Genomic DNA, 22,394 nt, shown 5'->3' on the forward strand with positions numbered 1-22,394 from the left:
AAAACCCAGAAAATAAAGGCTTTAGTGTTTTTAATGAGCATGCAAACCCTGTTTTTGAAATTATTTCCCCAACTCACAATGGCAAAATAGTTTTTATTTCCTGGGTTATATTGTTGTTGTTGTTGTTGTTTGAAGTTGTACTTAATTATTGTATTTTGCCTAAATGAATGGTAATTGTATTTCACAATTTACACAGATTCTAGCGTCCTTCCTTGTTTGTAAACTATGCATAGAAAACATGTTTTACAAACCATTAAGCTCACAAATTTATTCACACAAATAAAACCAGCCATCTGTAATTTAGCATTATTTCAGTGCATTAGGAACAGAACATTTAACTCAGACATAATTTTAGGCTTTGAATTATAGCTTGGATGGGAAGGCACTCTAAACGGGAGTGCTGTGTGGACACAGGATATCACACAAGAGTGGGAAAATGTCATATGGAGGGTTTATGAATATGAAACAGGGTTACAGTTGCGCCAGAGAATAGCATTTAGCATAGATGACATTCTATCATTTAACTCGGTTGGTTGTGGAGAAATTGACACGTGAATATGGACGTGACACAAAAGCAGAAGTTGTAATCTTATGAGTGCAGTTGAGGCCATGAATGGAAATAACAGTTTGCGCCTTCTGCCATGATCGTGACGCGAGTTTCCTTAATTCTCTGACATTGACCAAATTATTTGTGATCTGGACCTAATTTACCTGCGCATCCCTTTCTAAAACCTCATCACTTACAGGGCAGATTTCGGGATTTTGAACGCAAGGACATCTTAAGGCTTTAAAAGCCTCTATCTACCCGATTCAGCAGGCATGCAATACCAAAACAGCAAGATTTCTCCCTGTCTCTCTTACACACTTACACACCCCTGGACACAACACAGACACACTCGCAAATGCATCCTGCTGACAACCCACCACTCCTAATCCTTCCTCATCAGGGCTGCCTGAGCCCTCGGGGTTCCAGTCATTTGGTGTCTATCTACCAGAGGAAACTGCTGCTGCTGTGTTGCCTGTGCAGGTGTGTTAGTGCGCCAGCGTGTGTTTGTGTATGTGTGCCAGCACAAAATAAGGTTTCATGATTTGAAATAGGAATTAGCTGGCTTAAGCTCCTTACTTAACTTCAAAGTTCTCATTTGAAATCTAAATTTAATAATGAAAACAAAATGGAATTAAAGCGTCCTACTGTTGCGTTAGCTTCAGAACAATCATTAGTTTGAATGACTTATGAATATAAGTAAGATTGCATTGCAGAGTAAATACATGTTAACCCTGAAATTGCACTGCTGTAGTATGACTGCAGTAGTTATGGATAGTTTACACCTCACTAAATTCTAGTATCAGGATTTTTGTTGATTATTTGGGGATTATTGTATCATGTTGGGACCACCTTATTCTGTTATACTGTATTCTGTTTCTTCCAAAGTGAGAATAGAATTAGAATAGAATTAAACTTTATTGCACATGTCACAAGTACAAGGCAACAAAATGCAGTTTGCACCCATCCAGAAGTGCTTTAGCCATGATATAGATATATTACAAAATATATATTAGCAATAATATAGATATATAGATATATTACAGAAATGGGTCCGTTATAGGTATGAGGGTACAAAATATGGGTCTATTATGAGTATGTTACAATGTACACGGTATGAAGGTATGTTATGAATATGCTATAACTATAAGTATGTACAGGCTGTAGTGGGTGTACAAGCTATGTAACCTGGCTTTTTCCAGTATCCTGGTATTTGTTACATATGGTGGATATTTAAATAGATTCAAATAGCCTGCATTTACATATTCCATCAAAAAAATCTTAATGTAATAATGATTTACTTAATGTAAACAACTGAATGGGGAAGTTTTAGATGGGAGACTAAATGTTAGCTATACTTTTTAGCTTCACTTCACGTTTCCTCACTTAACCTGGATCCAAGCCCCTTTATGTCATTCACTTTTATCACTTTTGGAAAGATAAAAGTAAAAATGTTGCTTTGCGCACTTTCAGATTTTTCAACACACACAGCCAGAGGAATTTTAAGTTTCACACTTTGTTCTCATATATTCGTTATTGTATCTCATCATGTTCTATAAGCAGCAGCCTATATGGCAGCTAGTAGTAATTAGTAGCAGGATGCTGTGTGGTGAAAAAAAATAGTTCCAGGTACTCTGACTCATATTGTAAGTGAGGACAAAGGCAAAAACATCATCTTAATCAAAATGACAAGAACATTAAAAATGCAGCATTGCTCAACAGAGGCAAAGATAAGAATCGATCTGAGCTGCAGATGATGGTTATCAACATTAATTATTGAATTAGTTCTCCATCATCATCATATAAGTGCACTGCTTCATCCTTTAGGGAAGGGAGAGAAACGTGTTTCTCCGTGCTAATGTACAATTTTAATTCTTCCCAGCTCCTCTACATATTGCCCTCGAGCTAAATTCACACTTACAACTTCAACACATAAACATACTGTTTTTTTCCTTATGTTTTACACCAAGTGTCTGGCTCTGTTTTCTCTCTTGCCATCGTTATCTATTTACAAAACCTGCTGGTGGAGTGAACCTTAACGGAGTGCTTCCCTACATCTGCAGCTCTCCCATTCCTTATATTGTGATCCCGTGATCCTGCGGCCCATCAGAAACGTCTTGTCCCTCAGAGGTGCATTAATCCAGCACGCGGGGCTTGGCGCTGAGGGCTGCCTAGCTATCTCCTTCCTTGGCCTCCCATGATGCCCTGCTTAGGCAGAGGACCTCCCCACTGACCCCCTGGCTACAGGGGCCCTGTGATTAGCAGCACTCCCCGTACTTTGTATCTGTCACAGGCCAGTGCTGTGGGGATGGATGGGCCTGGATTAGCACAGGGGAGAGCAAGCTATTCAACACTTCACATAGCTAAGAGGGGATTCAGGATTCTGGTCACTGCCTACTGAGAGAGGGGGTATAGATGAGACTTATGAGGTATTGCAGGCATGTGTGTCTGTCTTGGATGTTTGAATTAGAATTAAAACAAAGCTTTGAAAGTTAATCCCAGGGACTGTAAAATATACTGTATAGACACCACGGTCTTAACTCACTAGGGCTGGTGTGTTCTCACATTAAACAAAACTGACATGCACAATAATAATCTAACCACAACTACATAATCACAGACATAACAAAATGTTTCCTTTTTTCTTTTAATAAAGTCAGAATTCAAAGGTAACCCCGTATAATAAACATTGTTACTTGGTTAGTAATGGGTTTGTAGAACAAAATCTGTCAGTTTATAGGTTTCAGTTTTGTAAATAGATAACTACTGTATAATGGAACATTATCTGGAATCTTATTATATAGCTGTAACTGATTAAAAAATACCTTAATGATGTGCGATGAAACTGACGTCACATCCACTGAAACAAGCTGCTGTTTTAGTGTCACTTCGGTGACACGGACATCAATTTTTGTAACCTGAATCACTGTGCCACAGCTGGGTTAAAGACATAAGTGTACGTGTTGGTCTTTACCACCATATTAATGACAAATCAGTACAGATGCTCAGAATTGGACAGTTTATACTGACAAGTTTGCAAAAACCTGGAGTCAACATGCTATGTTCTTTTTGACGCACTGTAACATTTCGCTTTCTCTACTGCGTTGGATTTAATCGCAGAAACTGTTTAGTTGAAGAAAAATTATGGTTTGGGTTTGTGTTAAATATGATGAGTTGGCAGAGTGACCCCTGTTTCCCTGTGTCAGACTGGTGACCTGTCCAGGGTGTACCCCACCTCTTGCTCTGTGGTAGCTGCGATAGGCTCCATGCCCCATGTGACCCTGTTAAGGATAAGTGAATGGATGAATGGATGGATGAATGGGAGAGTGTCTCACTTTTGCTGCCAGGCATCTGTCACAGGATAGAAAATAAAAACCTTGTAAGCATCTTTGAGACACTAGTGGCTTTGGCTTAACTGTGACATTTAACAACCTGAACATTAGAATTAGTTCACTGTTCAATAATACATAATAATATTACAATAAATGTATATGGGTCTTTTAATGTTAAAGTCATCAATCAAGAAACTGTAAAATTTTTGAAGAGAAATGCATTCATACTTCTTGAGACACTGATAAACTTGTGTAAAGTTAATTATGTGCAAATTTCTATTCTTAAAGTTTTAAAAGTTTTTCAAAAAAATATTTTACCAATAATTATATGTTTGGAGGATAATAATCTGCATTGTATCCTAATTCATTTTGCTTCAGCCTGAAGTATTCAGCTAAAGCTACTACTTGTTATTTGCTCAGAAGCATAGATTTACTCATTCCTTCTTAAAAAAAAGGCATTTGATCATAATGTCCTGCTGTCTGACGACTAAATGTAAGTTTTGTTCTCAGGCTGTAACATGGTTTAACTTTTATTAGTGAAATATAACATTACACAATTACACAGAAATCAGTTCACAAATTTATGTTGACATGGCTTTATTTGGCCAGCTAAAATTCCAAGGCCCTGCAGTTATATTACTAAGGTGCATTTGCTTCACTCTTCCCAACGTGCACTGACACCTCTCCGAACTGCATGTGCTATATCACTAAGGACTAAAGTTTTAATTTTATATCTGTATTTTTTCCATCCTGACAAACACCCAAAATATATCCGAAGGAAATCATAGAGTTAGACTTTCTTTCCACAGACTGCACAAACTCTCAATTAAGGCAAAAACTTTGCACAACTCCCAACCTGCCAGTCTGCGGCTGATTCTGGATATTAAAAATGCATTTACAAGTTTAGTCTTAGTTCAAATGTGGCAAAACTACAGATAAAACTGCCCCTTTACCAGTTTCTTTTATATACTTTCTTGTATTGGGTACTGTTTTTTTAAATTACCCTTGGCTATATGCACTGTCAGTGTTGACAAACTAGTAAATAAATAGCAAATTCATAAAATGTTAACAACAAAATGCTGCACAGAAACAAAAAATAGCCTTTTTTTCTTTACCGAGATGTTTGAGAACACGCTCACAGCTAGCGCGACACATTGAGTGATGAAACGAGCCTCAAACATAATGCTAATCAGATGCTCAGTCATTGTAAACAATACACAGTAGACACTAAATATCAAGATGATTGTATAGTTCACATGAATAGTAGCCCAGGAGGTTCCAGGTGTCATTGATAGGACAGCATTGTGGAGCTCCATTACCATATGCTGTAGCTATTGTCATTAGCCTGCTATTTGTCGGTCAAGAGACCCTGACACAGAGAAAGAGAGCACCCATTTATCATAAACATACAACAGTGATTCAGACCCTCACAATGAAACTGTGCAACTCTGCATTAATATTCATTGCTACCCACATTGCTTTTCTCTGTCTTCCTGTTTCTCTGTTTCCCTCCAAGAACTCCTGCTTGCTAAAAGCTTTCCCTGTAATTTTTCTATTATGAGAAGTCTCTTTTTTTCCTATTTGATGTCATTCATCTCCACTTTGCATAATGGTGTCAAGGTTAATAGCCTTAGTAACAGTGCTTACATGGCATATTCTCAAATTCCCAGGCTCTACCAACCATGAAGATCACTTATTCTTCAGAATGCAGCATCTGTACAAACAGAAAGCATTTTAAAATTTTAGTAAGCAAGGCCTAAAACACATGAAAGTTAAAGTAATGCATCTATACAATAGCTAAGTAACTGTGAGAAACTGCCACACACGGAGGGATGGACAGATAGAACCACCTTTCAGGCAACTTGACTTAGGGTAGTTAATGGTTTCCGACAGCCAGATTCATCAGTGGCTCATCTGTGCTGTTTACACTGTTTAATTGTTTGACAGTTCCTGTTTATGCTGTGCCACTTCCAATCCTCCATGCTTCCATTACAGACTGGCGTTTTCCTTCAATAAATGAGCATTTGGTGTTTGCCAGTAGCCACAGTGTTGAATGTGATCAAACAAATCGTGCCTGTCCAGCTTCCCACAGACATCACTCTTTAATCCTGGAACTGGAGCTGAAGCAACAATTTCGAGAGAGGAGCTACAGCACATGTGCACGTAAATATTTCTGCAAATGTATTCATTTGTGCGCATGAGGGAATGATTCGTTTTACCTGCAGCCAGTTTTATCAGACATCTCAAAGTGGGAGGCCTTATCGAGCATCAGTAGAACCTTTGAAGTCTGTTATAAATAAGATAGTTAAAGGAATGCATGGGCAGTGATCTTGGATTGTTGGTCTAAGAAGCTTGATATATACAGGTCATTTACTTAAGATGACTTATTAGCGCACACATGCTGCAGGTAATGGAAGCGTAGCTTGCACTCTGCATGCCATGGCTATTCAACCTTCAACATCTCCTATATAACTGAGAACAGTGGACTCAGGGGAGAGATCGAGTGAGCGAGACTGAGAGAGAGCAAAACAGACAGCCAGAGGGTGGAAAGAGAGAGTCAGGGAGAGAGAGCGAAGGGGGGCCCGTGCAAAGATGAAAGACAATGCAATCAATAAGATATGTAAGATAACAAATAATGCCCTGGGTATCTCATTAATCGTAACATAGGCTTATTATGCTGAGCACAGGTTTATAAAGCTGGGTCACTTTGGCTCTCTTTATTGAAATATCAGCAGAGGTGAGAGGAGGTAAAAACACTACTGAGACTAAAACTTAGTGGTAGCTTCAGCAAAATATGTGACAGAAGGTCACCCACTCACCCAAGTAAGGAGCCTGATGTTTGCTGTTGCACAAAAACATATGGGGGCCATTTTTACACCGAGATGATTTGAGATAGCTTGTGCTCTGTGCAAATGCTTTGCTGCATGAAAACTAGCTGGAGAAACGCACACAGACCTTAAAACCAATCTGTTGTCGCATATCAGGTCGTGCGTGTTCGAGAGGGGCTGTGTTGTTGTAGACACTGTGATGACATTGAACCCTCTGTCATTCTTCCCTCCATGCGTAAGAGGAAGAAAATGATAGCTTATCCCTTGATGCCCTTGAAGGCAAGGTGTCTCTACATAGTAGATCCATCACAATCAACACAAGATCATTTATATTAAATGCCTTCTTTCTCTTTTTTTCCCCTTCTTTTTTTTTAAAGGTACACCCTATATGTTGTTCTGAATGGAGGGTGAATTTAAACAGAGCAATAAACAGCGATCGTTGCACACAACTTGTCCTTCTAATTTACAACCAGGAGCCGGGCACTGGGCTAAGGAGAGAGGAAGGTTGGAAGTTGAGATGCATAATAACCTAATATGTATTTTCACCTAATCTCTATTCTCTGGGTGCCATGGGCTGTCTGCTGTAAAGGTGCATAAAATCCATTGGCGGAGGCCACAGTTTACAAAGAATATTACTGTAATTTCCATAAATTCTATGTTTTTCAGATCTTCAGATATTTATCGACACTTTTAATAGAAATTTAATAATGGTGGAATGTTTTTCATGTAAAGTGTTGTTGTAGTTGTATACAAGATTACATAATCATGCTGTGTGCTTCTCAACAGTGAACTCTGCATCACCCCTACACAGCCTGTCTTTTCGTTCAATATATCCTTTGAGCTCCTACACTTGTGTGAAAAGCCTTAGATTTGGGTATAAACATCTCAACATGGACGAGTAATCATGAACTGACTGCAGGAATAAAGTTCCAAATTCATGTTTGAGGATATAAAACGGAACTTGCGCTAGTGACAAAGCATTTGTGCAACCCGCAATTACCAAGCACATTCTGCATGCAGCCCAGAAGGATGGAATCAGCATGCAGAGTTATGCTGATTCACTCACATTTTATTGCAATTGTCTTTCTCCATCTTTAAGTCTACACAAATGTCACCCGCTATAGGGTGCCAAATGGCTTTCCTGCTCACATTAGTCTAACTGCAGACAGAGAAAAATGTTACCTTCATCACACACTGATCAGTGAGTTCCACAACATTGCCCCCAAATGTATAAGTGCATGTACATATGGAACCTTTTTCATGAATTGGAAATTTTCTATCCCTGAATATTCGTATGACTAATGGCATATTGTTTTCTGAGTTACAAAGATGGATATGGTGCAAGCACTACCACTGCATAAATAGCTGTGCTAGACGTGGCACATTAATAAACTAACCCCCGCATTTTTCTTTTTGCATGTGATACGTTGGTGTTGGCTTTAATAGGGGATTTGCTGCTTGAACTAGCAGATAGCAAGTGCTGTTATAGCTTCAGACATAATTGATTGAAATCTGGGTCTTGTCATTTCTGGATTGCAGCACGATGTATGCTGGTTCATGTAAACGTTGCTTGCATTGACCCAGGCCCCAGGCAAGTCACAATTCACCTACAAAAATATGCTTGGCTGATTAATGCAGGAATCATGTCAGCCCATTAGGGCTATTAAGGTGTAAGCATGCATGTTAAGAGCTATCCAAAACAGGACTGTTTGGAATAGTAAAGTCTGGGGTTAGCAGAGGGTTTGAATGTGACTTATGCTACACACACAGTCACACACAAACACTAGAACCAATCTGAATCTGGTCCACCCTACCGTACCATTTCACTGAGTACTGAAATGCTTGAATGAAGATGGATAGGATTTCCTCGAATGTAATCCAAAGGAGACTGCTGGTCATTGCCAGAACCCATCTTGGTTTCTCTGTATGCTGTCACTTTCTCACCCAGCCAGCTAGTGGTGGGACTAAATGTGATGGGCTTTATGTGCCCTTGATTCCCCTACAAAGGGAAATTACCAGAGATGCTGAAAATGAGCCAGGCATTCATGGCCATGTCTTTACAAGATGTCCAAAGTCAAGGTCTGGGTCACTTTGGCCTCCTGCCTGTCCCCTCTCCATCTCACCTGATCAATATGTCATAGAGCAAAGCCCAATCAAAGTGAAATACCCAGGACACGCCTCCTAATAACATATTTGCGGCCATAAATGTAAAGATTAATGATAACAAATGACCAAGCCAGTTTTATGTATGCCCTGACGCTCTCTCAATGCATGAAATTTCAGGCTAGTCGCTGGTTGTCTTCAGGTTCATTACCTCCACACAGAGGCATGGGAGGTTTCAATCATACCACCCCAAAATATAACCCCCAACCAGCCTCAAAACAGAGTCTACACACACACACACACTCTCACCACCTCCTCCTCTCATAATGAAAACATAGGTTAGGCGCACATTAATCAATGCAGACACCAAGTTCTATGAAATCTAAATGGGGTAAACATCCCCTGAGCATTCATTACCATTTTATGCCAGGCTACAGAAAAGAAATAAAGAATAGAAGAAGAAATATATTAGTGTATTGATTTTGATACCCCATTTTTGTAGGCGTAAAACCTACAATAAATGCACTGCACACAAATCTTGTGATCCCATGCATTATAAAAAGACTAATGACTTCAGACTAACCCTTTAAAGAAATACGCCATTAAGCTTAAGTCTATAAATGCATATTGTGACATAGCACTGATATAATTCGAATGTAGGTTACAACCAGGTTGTAAACATTGACACAATAAAATGTAATACATGTTGAAAGAGAACCTTGTAAAAGCAGGAGTTATGACTGTGAGTGTAAAGGGAAAATAAGACTGCAAAAGTGTGAATTCCTCCCCATAATAAACCTGCCAACAAGACCCTTCATTTTCTAGAACAAACACTGGTTTTAATACATTCCCATATACTTTAGAATTTCAAAATGGAAGGATTGGTGCCTTTGTATTTTAACGTGTAGCCATAATTCTGTTCCTTTTAAAAGATAGTCCCTACTCTTGAGTTCATGCTCTTGCTATAGGGCAGTGGTAAGTCACAGCACGACATACAGATATTAGAAATGTAACAGTCCAAGCACGGGGCTGACCCGAGGGGGTGAGAAAAGAGAAAGGGAAGACAAGAGGGAGGGAGTTACATGCAGAGGCTCTCAGTGCTGTTGGCCTGGAACTGAAGAGCCCTTAGCCAAATAAGAAGGCTGGTCTGAATGGCTTTCATGGGCCTCTGTGGGCCTCAGCAGGCCAGGAGCTGGATGAAAGCAAGCTATGATGTATCCATAGGCTCAGAAGGTCCAGAACATCTGAGGTCTCAAGCAGGATCCCACCCTGACTCATCTTGTCTTAAAGGAGAAAAGTGTATGTCCATGTGCATTAGTGCATGAGGCTACTTCCTGCTCTCTTTAAGCAGTGGTCTATACACAGCGGACATATTATTGTTATTCTCTGAAGACACATGCTGTGAAATGTGTCTTTATTTAGCCTAAAAATGGAGAAACTATATTTTTTTCTGCTCTGTTGACCCTGCAAGTAATATGATCGCATCTTTGAAGACAGATTCAGACTAGTTAATATACATCATCAGTGCAGCACAGTGTAAAGCAGTTATCACTGCTACCTGCAGCAATGATGAGCCTTTGTGAGATATGGTACCAGTTGCCCTTTACTGTGGTGCAAATTACATGCCGAAGTGGCATGTCAGACACGTGTGACTGTTGGCCTATGAATACATAGGCAGTAATCAGCATTGTTTAAAATGCTCATTTGCATATGCATGCATCATTAATTCTATGCAAATGAGACAGTGGGGACTGCACTAGTGTGACTTTTCATGTAACCCAATAGTATAGCTGTCAGAGGAAGGTTATGAAGAGATGCAAAGTCATTAATTTGTGATAGTCCTTCCATTTAGATTCAGTCTTGGTGATTTATGAAGAAGGTGTGCAAAAGGAACTTTGTCACTGATGTGTGATCTGTTGCATTGTTTTCTATTTCTTAATGGTATACATACAAAGACTCTTTGGAGAAAAATAAATAAAAACTTGTTTTTGAATCCCCTGTTATGGAATGCCTAACACCCAATGTTTATTTTTTCTTTCATCCACTATGTGGATTCGTGGGTTATTAGTTATTGTTTGATTATCTTATGTGATACAGAAAGAATACTCCTGCATTGAACTGGCTTATAAGATATTGTGATTTAAGTGAAACACGGTACAGTAGACATAGCATCTTGCAAGATATTCAGCTTTTATTCTTTGTTGTAATAGTCATGAAAAATGTTGTGCAAGCATTTGCAATGCACCCAAATATTTCTGATGTGAAATGCGTGTTTTCACAGAACTAAAATACTGTCAATACCTTATGTGTATTCTACAAACACTATTAGTTCAAGTAGAGGGTAAAATGTTTTCATACTTATTAGTGGGGAGAAGAAAAGATACGTCAGAGAGAAGTAAAAGTAAGAAGCAAACTATATCATCAGTAATATATTGTGAGAATGGACTCGCAAAAAGTGCACTCACACCTACTTAACTGATTCCACCGTCTAGTTTCTTCTTTGTAATGAGTTAGTCTGGCACAGGGGAAAGGTGGCCTCAGCAAATATAGATGAGAATAACACCTTCTGGAGTTTGAGGAGTTGAAGAGGCATCTAATAATGCCACTCTCCTCCCTTCCCTTTGCCTTATATCCCTTAGCTGATGCGACGCTTCCTCCAAAGCCTAAGAAGACGCATGATGACAGCCATGCTCAGAAAAGATGGTAACAAGATGTGATGCATAACACATGAGAGAAGCTGGGGTGTCATTACAGAGGAATGAGCAGGCTTCATCAAGCACATCACAGATACATTTTGGATGACATCTCTACTTGTGATGCGCTTACTTCAGAGAACACAACATTTATTACCCTGTTATCTTTATTGAAAATATGCAGATCTATTAGACTGCTGTAGTGGACCTGTGGCGCAGATGAACTACTGGATTCTCATTTGCTTTACATAAACTTTTTCTATTACTTTAAAATACTTTTTATTTATTTCATTCTCCACAGAATATTGGATATTAGTATTCTGTTGCTGATAGACTATCCCTTTTTGCTGCTGTGCTCAGAATAAATTTGATATGCCTGAGTGCCTGCAGTAGACTTTGTTTTGCTTCCAAAAAGTGGTTGTTATAGACTCAATACACATCTAAACTGCACGTATCCCCTTTTCTAGTTAGAAAGCACCCGAAAAACTATCATTGGTATGATTGCTTTGGAAAAGAGAAGAGAGTTATGTAAATTAACTACTCAGTAGGACCTTTCAGTGACATGAGGTTGTGGGCAAAACACAAATTCTTCTTAAAGTCAATGTAAATGATCTGTTTGCAATTTTGAAGCTGCTTTTTTTTGTTATTCCCAAAACATGCTTTTTTAAAGCTTTTATATGCATTTACAGGAAGGACTGTACTGATGATAAGTCAAAATGACTTGTGCCGTATTAGACAACATTTCCATTGTTGCAAATATAATATATTAAAAACACTATAAATCTGGGTTATGATGCATTTTTGTCCTTATGTACAAATGGAAAAATTAAGCTTTTGGATGTTTGTGTTAGTTTGTGTTTGTTTCCCCAACTGAATGTTGACACTTTTCCTACAAAAGAAAAAAAAATCTTGTTGACCATGAATCTATAGTTTTATGGAGAAAAGCATTTTTTTTTTATTTCACGTATTCCTGCTCCAGTATTCCCTTGCTGAAATCTTCAGAGGTATCCAGTAGACTACAGGGATGATGCAGGGAAACAGAGGAGGGAGGAAAAAAACTGCTGTGCTATTAAAAGTTCCTATAGAGTGAGAGTGGGAGAAGGAGGGGGATACTGGTTTCCTCTGCTTGCCTGTTAGCTAATAAAAATGCTTACATACAATGAGAGAAATACACAAGAGCAATCAATATTTTATGCAACAACTCAGGCTGGGCCTGCAGCAGGGGAAGAGGGAGAAGCCAGGGAGGAGATGAAAAATAGATTGCATTAATCCCATGCAGTGATTTACAACAATTATGTCATCTACCTGATGGACGGAGTGAGAGGAAGGTGAAATAATTCTGGGCTTCCACCTTTGTTTGTTTATGTGTTTATGTGAAAGCAAGACTCAAGTGTCATCCAGATCCTCACACTAAAAGAAAAAAAAATAGGAAGAGAGAAAGAGAGAGAGAGAGAGAGAGGGGGGAGAGAATGACAAAGTGCCACCTAATGTATATTCAGCAAGCCCTTCCTCACCCTCAGCTCAAGCCCCTTTCCCTGTTTCAACCCTGAAGCGCAATAGTGCTCCGCCGCACTCGGCACCGTGTCACCATCCACATTCTCCTTCTCTGCTCAATGTTCCATGACAACAAGGTGAGACAGACAGCAGAGGTTAGGCTGAACAGCTGCTTCCTGGGTTGGAAATTCCAGGCATTGAGGGCCATCTGTCTATAGGTTCACTGATGTATATGGGAGCCATCTATCAGGCTGCTAGCCCTGCAGCTGCTAGGGCCGTCAAAGCCCAGTCTGCCACCCGCCCGCCTGCTTGCCTGCCTGCCTCCTTGCGTGGCTGGCTGGCTGGCTTCTCCCAGCCTCAACCCCAATACAATGAGAGCTCCTTCTTCACTTTGTGTCACACAGAATGGGCTGATTTGATTAAGTCCTGGGCTCTCATTATGTTAGGTAGGGGTGTAGAATTTCAATGATAATCCATAATGCATGACCAGGGGTTTTGTTGCCATGGTGACATAAATTCAAGGTTACCAGCTCAGACGCATAATTGGGTGCGCATTGAGCGCTGAAGAGGTGCTGTTAAAATTCCCCTCATGAAAGTGGAGCATCAATCATGCTGTCGCAGATTGCAAAGTACTCATAATCAGATGAAATGCTTGGCAGAGAGAAAAACGTCACAACAGGACAAGGCTTCCTACTCTGAAAGCCAATCTAACGTTTCAGAGTGGACTGTGAGACAACATATTTTTATTTTTGCTTTCTTTCAGTGATTCTTTTCTCACTCCCATGAACCCCCTGATTGGTATTTTTTGGCCTTTTTTTTGTACAGTAAGTTGGTCTCAGTTCATTTGGCCCTTATCTTGCTCTCCCAGGCAGCATTATGCCCTCAGTCTGTGTAGCTCCCCCCCAAATGATGGAAATCAATTCTCACAAGAGATCAGGACCTCTATGACAAGCAGAGCCTCCAGCTCGAGGCTCATCAGACCCATTTGAACGTCAGACAAAAGCAAAAGATTTCTGCCCCTTGTGCCTTCTCCTGAAATCCCATTGAAAATCTGCTCATGCCTCCTCCAATCTGCACCACAGTTCTTTTATTGATGCTCTTTTATTTTTTTATTTTTTTTTAGGGAGGGTGGGGTGGTGATGGTGGTGGTGGGGGGTGTTCAACAAGGGGATATGCTTGCTTGGAGGCGTGTGCAGGATGGGCATGGTGTCGGGCCCCTAGATAAAACCCCTTTCCCCCCCCTCTCCCTTTTATTTTTACTTCTCGAATCCCTAACAAGGAAAAAAAAATCTAAGAACAGATGATTAGCTTGAAGCTACTTGTAAGTTGGAGAAGTTAAAAAAAAACCGAATAGAAAGATTGTCAGAAATAAAATGAAAGGGATGGGGTTTTTTCTGGGGGTTTTTTTTTTTTAGGTCAGGTTATTGTAAAGCATGATGTGTACCAACCTTTCTCTCTATTATGTCTGTCTGTGAGCTGGCAGGTTATATCATTTCAACCATATGAGGTTCTATCCTGAAATGCTCCCCCATCCATCAATACATCACCACTATAATTCTCCTGTGGTTAATAACCATAAATCAAATGAGATTCATAAACCATTAAGATGGTGCTTATTATCTCTTATACTAGGTAGTTCAGATATTCATGGCCTGGAGGTGCGTGCCTTCAGACCAATAATCTGCTCCATCTATGCAATATTTCCCTCTTTTTATCACATGAATTATGCTTTGTGTCATAATTTACCAGAACATTTCTCATCACAAGAGTCATACTCTTCACTGAATTCATTGTCACTGCTTGCAGTCCGTGCCACTGTGCACCACCTCAGCCCTGTCCAGAGCCACTTAACAGGAAGGAGTTAGAACGTCAGATATCACTTGCAGAATGTAGTACAGTGTGAAATTCAGACTTTTGAATGGTGCAGTACCTATCTTTAAGACAAGTACATGAAAAATGGATGCAGTTTACTTTAACTCGAATGAAGGTCTACTCTTTTCAAACGGAGGCAACAAACAGACGGGAGTTTCGGTGGTGCTCGAGCATCAAATTAAGGCCCTACAAGCCGACATCTGTGTATGCCAGTCACAGCTCACCTTCAAAGGCCCCGTGTACAACTACAGAAGCCATTTTTTGAGAGTACAAAGAAAAGCAGGTTATTAGGAGGAAGGCTTTAAAAAATGGAGAGACAGACATTCCTTTTCAAGTCCAATTTTCCTTCCACTACTGTATTTGCCACCTATCATTCCAATGAACGAGCTGCTTTAAAAAAAAAAAAAACTCAACGGGGTTCCTGCTGAAGATCTAAATCAAGTTTTTAATGAGCCCCGTCATTCTAGCGCTGCTGTCACAGGTGTGGATCTGCTGATGTCGGAGCTCAGTGGGGTTTAACACAGGCTTACCCAGTCAATTAAGGAGTCAGCTATTCACAAAGAACAAGCACCAAAACTATACGCTGTCGAGCTTCGTTTTCTCCCTGACATTCTCTGCTCACTCAAAATCCATGGCTTGACGACAACACTGAGGCCCAAGTTAATGCTCTCAGGCCTAAACAGACATATGTTGCTTAACTTCTTTACTCGTCAGTGCCTTTAACCTATCAGCACAGTTCTCTTCGTTCCAGCTGTTCTAGAGCCCGTGCTTCACATCTGTATTCCTTTTTGATCCAATTATCTAGTTTTATAACTTTACAGTTTTTGGCCATTTTACATCAGGATCTTGTCACCGGCTTGTGTGGGTGTGTGTGTCTGAGTATCTAAGAGAGAAAGAGAAGTGTCAGATATGAAGAAAGCCTGAATTCCCTGTCCTCCACATGAACCCTCGATACTGTCCCATATGTTATTTTCATCCATTTCACTTGTCACACAGCTGATATGTGGCTTCTTTGAAAACAAACATGTGTTTCAAATGTGTGTCAGTAGTGACCTGACCCCAAAGTATATTTTATGTGCATGCTGTTCACTGTCTTTTTTTCTGAGGAGGGCTAATATGTAACTAAACTGACACCGCTTATGTGCACTCAAAGCACGCAGAAACAAAATAAAGCAATACATGTGCATCTGCTGAATAAGAAGCAAAGGAGGAAGGAAAGAGAAAAAGAGAAAAAAATGGAGGATGATGTGGAGAACAGAAGGAAGGTATTGGTCAAGCGCACAGGGTGTCAACAAAGCAGTGCAAAGGCTTGTCATTCTTGGTCACTGCGCTTACTGCTTGGTGACTGGGGAGGAATGTGCTGGTCATTCATGCTCCAGAATAGGCGTTGCTCTTTTGCCCCTTCCTCCCTTTGCAACACTATTGTATCAGCAAGAACATTGTTCAAGAGGTCCCTTTGTCCCTTTAGACTTTTGGAGGTCCCTTTTCAGGACATCTACCAAGACCCCCAGTGCAGTCAGGCCAGAGCTGTTCCTCCAACAGCTGTCTGGGATAAAGCTGAAGTCACTCTAAGCTGGCTTTCATTTGATCCAATGCATTGCAGATGTTTATCCTTCTGAACTAGACTGCTGGCTAGGTGGCTGTTTGGTGAATGATAATGCTGACTTATCTGGCTGACTTGATGCAGCTATGTGTTTCTGTTTTTGGGGTCTTACTCATGGTTGACCCCTAGTAAAAAGCCTGTTTCCAATGTGATTGAATTCAGCTCCAGCTGTAAGGCCTTCCCAGTGTTCCGCTGGGTAGATTTTCAATGCGAAAAAGTCTGGCCTCCCCCTTTTCAATGTTTACAAGGTCAAGGTTGAAGGGTCAGTGTTTCTGGCTTAGTTAAATTGGCATGGGCTTTTTTGGCAAAGGATTACCAACGTGGTGACGGCTTGATGTTTAACGTCACTTTTATCGAGGGCAGGAGAATAATGTGGGGACAAGCGAAGGATTTAGGGCCGAAGGCAGACAATTGAAGCATTTCAATAGATATCGAACCCAGCGGCGGGGATTTGCATAACCTGGTCAGAGGCAGATAGGGTAGAAAAACTCTCTCTTGAAGCTGACAGTCTGAAGGATCATTTGAGTGATTTATGTAGGAAATTGTATTTGCAAAGCAAGGGAGATAATTTAATAAAGCAAGGCCTGGCCTAGTCCTCAAGATCAGAGGGCTCTTTGCTGAAAAATGATACAGCCTCCTGTGTCAGGGGATTGTCAGATAAAGAAGACCAATATTTACCGTGGATTTGTGCTCCTTCCATTTCCTGTCTTGGTTTTACTATTATCTTGCCTAGTAGTTTTTTTAAAATGAGCAAACATATTATATGCATAAATATAAATGTTTAATATATGCAAATGCAACCTGTTTCATTTCCTTTATGCAAATGGTGTATCATTATTATTAGCAAAAATTATGAGAATATCAGTGAATCACCAGCCAGCTGTAACTACAGTGGTGAAAAATCACACTATTACAGAGAGGAGAGAAAGCACTAAGAAACCAGATAAGTTTATGTGCATCAGGCTCATAACATCAATCCTTGACAGATAATTAGGCTCTTTATTTAAAGCCTTTACAGTTTGGCAAGGGACATGTAATCGAGACACATTCCAGTAAGAGTCACATCACGGGAGATGAGCTGAAATGTGTGAAGGATGCTGACCTTTGTTTGTATTGCTGCATAAAAATAAATGAAATGGACAGAATCGGCATTGGACTGCTCAAGTGGAGTGCTTTGAGACCTCGCCTTTATTACATGTAAAAAAGAGTAAGGAGCCATATAAATATATAGACTTGTGACAAATTAAAAGAAAGCTTGAACCCATGACTTTTACAATAAGGGGATCTATGACTGTGTTAAGCTGTGGGCACATTATGCTGGTATGGTTTGGGACCATTTGTCCTCTTAGAGGGAAGAGTCAGTGCAGTACAAAGCTATTCTGAGCTATCACTTTAACCTACGATGACTCACTGATATCCTTACAGGAGTAGTTACTTCCATTCCCATGACACTTGCCATAGTGATGGAGGAAATGAACTATGTTTAGCATGGTTACTGTAGCAAAGCATATATTTTGTGTACTTTGTAAAAGCTGTGCCAGCTTATTTTAAGCCTATGTTAGTACAATTTAAATGCCTCCATAACAGAGTAAAAAAAAAAAAAAAAAAGGTCACAGATTCAATGTGAAATGTCACAAGGGTTGTATGACTTATGTGATTTTAAAATGACAAGTATTGTTTTAGCTTTAAAAAATTTGTGGCATATTTAAGGGACAGATTCAACACTAAGAAAATCCAAGAAAAGCTTGTGATATATAAGCTTTGCCAAAAATGTGCAGTTAGCAGCTTATGAAGATTCTGCATCCAATCAAGGCAAACTACAGTTAATTTAACTGTAGACACTAAATTGTAAGTCTGTTTCTGGTAATAGGGAGTAGCTTTTCTGGTGCTCTTTCACAGTTTATCAATAATACATCCTTAATACTTTTGGTTGGCAGCTCCTTGGTTTGCTTACTTAAGTTACATCCATAGCAGTGACACAGCACTACTAAATATTCAGGGTATCCTGGGTATAACACTGGCTGATTACATTGTTTTAAAATGGAGCAAAGAGGTCTTTTTGGAGCACTGCTGTTCACAAACGCTGTCCATCTAATCTGACTGAGCTGGAGCTGTTTTGCAAAGAAGAATGGGCAAAGATTTCAGTCTCTAGATGTGCAAAGCTGGTAGAGACATACCCTAAAAGACTGGCAGCTGTAATTGCAGCAAAAGGTGGTTCTACAAAGTATTGACTCAGGGGGCTGAATAATTACGCACACCCCACTTTGCAGTTATTTATTTGTAAAAAATGTTTGGAATCATGTATGATTTTTATTCCACTTTTCACATGTACACCACTTTGTATTGGTCTTTCACGTGGAATTCCAATAAAATTGATTCATGTTTGTGGCTGTAATGTGACAAAATGTGGAAAAGTTCAAGGGGGCCAAATACTTTTGCAAGCCACTGTACATCAACAAACTCACTAATTGATGTAATGCATTAGAACAGATTAGATTTGCTGTTGTTTTGGACATAAGAGCTTGAATATAATGTAGCAAGGCTAACCTCTGTGGAGCCAAGTATTCTTCTAACTAGTAGAGGTATCATTATCATTATAGAGGTATCATTATGTATACTAACTTTATTTTTTTGGACTCTTTCTCTCCAATCTTTCTGAGTTAACTTCAATAATCACTTCCTCCAAACCATCAACATGTCTTTTAGGTCCCATTCCTACAGGACTGCTCAAAGAAGTCCTACCATTAATTAATGTTTCAACATTAAATGTGATCAATCTATCTCTATTAATAAAATACGTACCACAGGCCTTTGAGGTGGCGGTAATTAAACCACTACTTAAAATGCTGTCACTTGATCCAGCTGTCTTAGCTAATGATAGGTCAATCTCTAACCTTTCCTTCATTTCTAAAAATCTTGAAAGAGTGGTTGTCAAATAGCTAATGGATCGTCTACAGAGGAATGGTTTATTTAAGGGTTTGAGTCAGGTTTCAGAGCTCATCACAGTAAAGAAACAGTACTGGTGAAGGTTACAAATCGTCTTCTTATGGCCTCTTGCAGTGAACCGATCTCTGTGCTTGTCCTGCTAGACCTAGATGCAGCGTTCAATACTGTTGACCATAATATTTTAACACAGAGATCAGAGCATCCCATAGGTATTAAAGGTACTGCACGTCAGTGGTTTTAGTCATGTCTAACAGACGGTTAATTTTGGAGTTGCACATGGTTCTATCCCAGGACCAGTTCTATTTACATTATACAGTACATGCTATACATTATGACAATGCACAGCACAGCAGCATTTCATTGCTATGTAGATGATACCCAGCTTTATCTATCCCACAAGCCAGAGCTCATATCTGTAGAAAGGGGGGCAAAGCCTTTAAGCCCCTCTTCTGAAGAACTACCTTAAAGTTTGAATTTGGGAGACAGACATCCTCTCTACTTTTAAGGTCAGCTTTAAAACTTTCCTTTTTGATCAAGCTTATGGTTAGGCTGGATCTGGTGACCTTGATGGTTGTCCATTCCTGAGCCTGGTTCTGTCAAACATTACTTCCTATTAAAAGGGAGTTTTTCTTCTCATTGTCACCGAGTGTTTGCTCACGGGGGGGCTGTCTGAACGTTGGGGTGTTCTTTCTTATATTTTAGGGTCTTACATTATAATAAAAAATGCTCTAAGGTGACTGGTGTGACCTGGCACTATATAAATAAAACAGAAAAAACTATTTTGTTGTTCCTCAATAATATGGATAGTTGAAGAAATTTATGTTTTCCTTGGATTTGTAATATATTTGTTTTTCTTTAGGCATTGTTATCAAAACATAGACAAAGTACATATCAACTTACTTTTTATTTCTACCAGAGAAAATTTTTACCAAGACAATTTTACTTTTACTTGAATACAGTTTTTGGTCATCCCCCCATTTCTGTTCATATGGTTCAATGGGTCATTGAGTACTTTGATGTGTATAAAAATTATGTGATATATATACACTGTGGCCTTTGCGGTCACGGCATCTTAGCCCAGTGAAACACCTGAGAGATTCTGAACTTATTAAACACTGCTCTCTCCCACAGCTATCAAATCACCAAGTAGGGGAATATCCTTGGAAAGGAGTCCCATTTTTCTGCCAGGGTTTCAGAGACTTATAGAATTAATATTAAGATATTTAATATTACTAACTAGTATATTTAAGTACACAGTTTCACATATTTAGCATCTTTGAGAACTGTTGTGCTACCTTTACATCAAATCCCCACATGCCTTTTTGCATGTGCACTTTACATACATACAGGCCAGTGGAACCATTGAGAGAGAGTTGGGCTCAGTAAATGTTGAATGTCAGCAGAGTTAGTTTCCCTCTCCTTCTGCAGTAGGTCTGTTAATGTTTAGAGTCAGGGGGCCCAGGGGACCCTAAATCCCTTGGACACAAAGAGCCTCTGTTTGCTGGCGTGGACACATCTGCCTAGTGACTCTGTTTGTATATAGGGAGCACTCTATAGGCCATCAGAGGGGCCTGCTGCAACTGCCCTACTTCCATAATACCACTCTGTGTGCACTGCTCTGGCCAGTGGGCTTCGCTTAATGACATTATACCACATGCGCATTAAACTCGCTGTCACGTAACACCATTCTTCTCAAGATTCTAGCAGAAAGGTAACATCATCAAAATCCAGCTGTAGTGACACATTGAGTCAGAAACATTATTGTTTTGTTCATAAAATTACACAGATAGGACAAAAATAAAGGATCACACCATTACAATGTCATTGCAGGTATTAAAGGAAATGCAAATGACTATCTTAAGGAAATCCATTTCAACGCACCATATCGGTCTTATCATTTTCTGAAAGGCATTTCACCTATTTAAACCTGACATAAAGAGTCACAGCAAGGAGAATGTTGCACATTTGGCTTAATGTGGTGTCTTTGAATAACAGATGTTAGCTCGCTGAATTGCATTTTGGGGTTTGTTTCAGTGATGAAGGTTCTTAAAGGTTAAATAAAAGCTTAAGATGTAATGCTTAACTCAATGTCATTTTTTATGACGCTTTTATAAAGAAGTACCGCAAGGACTCACTCTTGTTTATCGGGGCCTCCTCACCCAGCAATGAAATATACATACACCTTTGAAGCGATTAGTATTGATATTGACATGGTAAACAGTGATTAAAAATATATGCCTTTTAATGGGCTCCAGCCCTGCCAATCAGATAGTGCGATGGCTAGTCAGCGGAGCAATAAATCATTAGGTCTGGCCAGTGGAAACCAGGACCACTGAGTACATGGTTGACTCGATATCAAGATATCAGTGAAAGCCTTTGTTTAGTCCACTGCAGCAAATTAGACACGCTAAAGTGCTAGGCTAATGTACACACTGCAATCTTCTCTGACCTACACAGACTGAATTTAGCACATGGGATTCCTCATAAAGCAGAAGTTTTATTCCAGCTGGCTACACAGATTGAATGTGGCCCGAATGATAGGATGTCCAGAAAGGCCATTGGCTGGAATGAAAATAATCTGTTAAATGAGACAGTGTTGCTGTCATACAGCCAATAACATGGCAAAGTTAGCATTCGGGCCACTAAGAGCGAGCTGGGCTGTATTTAACCAGCTGTAATCATGTCTCAAAAACATACACGAGAAAAATTTCGAGTCCAGTCGACCTTTGACCTTGTTTATATGGTACAAGATAAAACCCTGAAACAACAATGGTGAGTGGCCAGTAAAATGTACTCTGCCTGCACCATACACAGAAAGCAGTGGCACTCTGGGGACAAAGTGGAGAAGACCTTTCAGGTGGCCACAATGACAGGAGAGGTTGGATGAGGTCAGGGTGGTTTGATACTATCCTATTGGGGCTTTAATTGCTCATACAGAGGCTATAGGGGCCTTCTGTGAAAAGAAGGTAATTTATGACT

The sequence above is a fragment of the Oreochromis aureus genome, linkage group 19 (genome assembly GCF_013358895.1).
Source record: "Oreochromis aureus strain Israel breed Guangdong linkage group 19, ZZ_aureus, whole genome shotgun sequence".
NCBI classification, from domain to species: domain Eukaryota; kingdom Metazoa; phylum Chordata; class Actinopteri; order Cichliformes; family Cichlidae; genus Oreochromis; species Oreochromis aureus.